The sequence below is a fragment of the Hydractinia symbiolongicarpus genome, chromosome 14 (genome assembly GCF_029227915.1).
Source record: "Hydractinia symbiolongicarpus strain clone_291-10 chromosome 14, HSymV2.1, whole genome shotgun sequence".
NCBI classification, from domain to species: Eukaryota; Metazoa; Cnidaria; class Hydrozoa; order Anthoathecata; family Hydractiniidae; genus Hydractinia; species Hydractinia symbiolongicarpus.
The window spans coordinates 13,895,661-13,899,428 of NC_079888.1; positions in this window are offsets into that span (position 1 = coordinate 13,895,661).

The window sequence follows — 3,768 nt, forward strand, 5'->3', positions numbered from 1 at the left end:
ATCTTGAGTACCTATATTCTAAGAAAATTCCAAATTTCATAAAATTAGACAAGGGCACAAAGACATCTATGATCATTAATACGCTGTGTTTCTTAACACAAACCCATATGGATCAAGACATAGATGATGCTACAGACTCTGTTATGTATATACGGACCCTCTACTTTCAATCAAGTAAGAAACTTTATCCAAAATATATATTTCAGTATTCTATGAACAAAAAGTAACAGTTTATAATATCAATTCACAAACAATAACAATAAAAATCTGAACAAATAAATACACACATGAAATGTAAAGTGAGCTAAACATTCAGCCTTTTAAATTAGTTCGGTATTAACAAAGCATTCTAATGTACTGTCCCCATCATTGTTGACATATTTGGAAATTTCGCCTTCGATAAAATTCTCTACCATTAGAAACGTATATTCCGACTCTTCTTATAGTTTTCCTAATTTTGCTATGCGATATGACAAGTTCTACCAAATTCTTTTCTAGCATCACTGGTTAATTTCATCTTGAACTGTTCAGCAAAGTTTAGTGTAACATATACATTTTTAATGAATTGGTGAAGCTTTGTTCACCATGTCAGTAGCGTCGTATGTTTTCTTTAAAATCTTCTTGATGACCAGTTATTATTACTATTATTTACCCAGGATAGCCTCTTCAGTTTTTATAGGAACTGTTATCAATAAGTGTCCTGGGAAGGGGATTGCATTAAAGCATTAAAGCTCCCATTTGAGCAACGGGAGGCGTTCTTAGCACAACAACTGCTTAACTAGACCACCACCTAAGATCTCATACTGAACGTTAAGCAGAAAGGATCGATTCACACTTTTATAGTCTCTGATGGCATGACTCGGTTGAAAATTATGATAAACTTTGATTGTAATCATTCTTTGCCTTTTCTTGTTGGAATTTTTTAATGCGTTCATCATAAGTTTGCTTAGCACTTCTTGATCTGAATCATTTTCCTTATTCATAGGATAGTTTCTTGAAGTGTTCTGAAAAAAATTAACATGAATCAAATTAAATGATTTAATTTGATCTATTCTAACACAAGATGGTCCATTTATACTGATTTTCAAATATCACACTCCATATTTCTATTGCATAGCCTGTAATTTTGACATTATCAAATGTTATTTCTTCGAAAGGATAAGGTACAAACTCAAGAGGACCAATATTTGGATACTTCATATCATAGACCTGTTGTTTTACCGGCATAACGCTGAACAATCATTTCTTTTTCGCCAGAATGTTACCTCCAACTGTAGCCCCGGCTTCTTCAATTTTCCTTTTTCCATTGACGGGCTTTTTAGTTCTTTTCTTTTTCATTTTACATGCGAAGTGCTTCCACTTGTCTGCATCCTTTATTCGCCACCATTTTGTGTTAGCCCATATTAAAAGTTTGAGAGTATTACATTTGGTTCGTGAATTTTGGGATCAATAGCTATACGTCGAAACTACATCTTTGACAATTAACAATTTTTCATAAGCCAAAACATCACATTTCATCATTTCCGAGGAAAAAAAATTGTATTTTTTAAAAAAATCGTTGATTTGAGCAATTACTTTTAGATTTATGTTGATTTCATTTCGTTTCATTTCATTTGTTCTAAAGAAAGTTGATTTATTTTTTGATTTATTTATAGTTGATTTATTTTTTTATTTTTAGATTATTTTTTTTGCATGGCAGTTGTCGGCCACATAGAGCTGCCACACAAAAGAGCAGCTCGAATCATCACAACGCAAACAAAAGTATTCTAGACAAACCGGCAGACATCTATTATTTGAGCTTAATGAGATGGTGAGAAAATATCTTCTATCATTGAGCAAAAGAGGTGGAGTAGTCAATACAACAGTAGCAAATGCAACAGCCAAAGCTCTGATGAGTAAGTATCCTCACGCTGTCGGTCAAGTTGACATCGACTCATCGCGTTAGGCGAAACGCCTATTTTCCCGAATAAATTTTGTCAAGCGGAGAAAAACATCGTCAACGGTGGACATACCTGATGGGGCTCGAAAGGAGATAGAGTTCTTATATCTCCATGACATTGTATCGAAAGTAGAACAGTACAACATACCATCTGCCTTAATTTTAAATATCGATCGAACTCCGTTAAAGTACGTTCCAGTAGATAACGAAACAATGCCGGCAAAGGGAGTTTACTCTGTGACGATTGAAGGAAGTGTGGATAGGCGTTCAATAACTGGAACATTTACCATTTCGTTTGATGGAAAATTTCTTCCTATTCAATTTATTTATGGTGGCAAGACAACGAAAAGTTTACCGAGGTTTGAATTTCCAAAAGATTTCAGCCTCAGCACAAATCCCAAACATTTTTTAAACACGGATGAATCGTTAAGTTCTTGAAAAAAGTCATCAAGCCTTATGTAATCAAACAAAGATAGATCCTGAAATAATCTACGGATCAGAAAGCACTCGTCATCATGGACGTCTTTACTTGTCAAATGACGGCAGCTGTACTCGACGCCTTTAAAGAAGCAAACATATGAATCGTCCATGTCTCTGCTAATATGACAAAGTTCTACCAGCCACTTGATCTGAGGGTCAATGGTTTCTGCAAACGATTTCTCAAAGGTAAATTTAACGAATGGTAGTCAGACCAAGTGAAGGCGCAGCTGGATAATGGTGTTAAGACTGATGACGTCCAAGTAGGATTACAGTTGTCCAAACTTCACGCCGGTTGGATTGTGGGATTCTACAACCACAAGCACGCCGAAAGGGAAAGAAATTATTGATAGTGGATGAAAAAGTGCTGGTATTTTTGATGCCTTAGAACTCGGTTCAAGCAAAATGCCATCGATTGATCCTTTCCAAGATATAGATCCGATGCTCAGTAATGATGTTGAGCAATCTGATGATAGCCATCTCTTAGCAAATTGTGATTTCACAGTTAAGCAATTGAAGCGTTATGTGGAAGATTCAAGAAAGTGATGACAATACTGACTTAGAATGGGAAGAGGGAGATAATTAAATTTACTTAGCCTAAACTTGTATATTTTATACATCTTTGATTACGGTAAAGACCAATGTGATTTAACGAATACATTTTTTTCTTGGATTTTGCCCATTAGCGAAAGTTTTTTCACGCAAATACGAACCTTATTTTGAATTCGCGAAAGTTTTTTTCCGCGAATTTTGTTTCAAAAATCGCAAAAGGGGAAAGTTTTTGTCAAATATTTCGCATTTTCTTTGACACGCGAAAGTTAATGCCCGCGAAAGTTTCCGCCCTTAAAGTATAGAAAGAAAAGCCAGAATGTCCGAATTAAAAACGTAAAGCCTGTGTGTAGTTTTAACACTTACATGGTTTTTATATCAGATTTGTGCAAATTTTATTTTTAAAGCTTTAGGTGATTTTAAAAATTCCTGACATGATAAAAAGGTGGAGTCAACATATTTGGAGATGATGCGAATCATGAAAATATTAACAGTTACAAAATTTCAGAACTATTAAGAAATTAGGAGATATTAAACTTTAAATTTCATGGAGGCATATATACCCCTCCCCACCAAATCGATTGAAGGCTACAACCTTGGACATAATGTATTTGGAAAGTGTATCGCTCCGTAAAACTAGCGCATTTGCAATGCTGGTTACCCTACCTACACATCTGCCAATCTAAAAGGTTTTGCAGCGTACTGGCTGCAGAGTACTGGCAATGTGATGCTGTTTGCCTATTTTGAGAAAAAGCTAAAAAGTATTTCCGCATAACCAGACAAAATTCATGTCTCGTTACAGT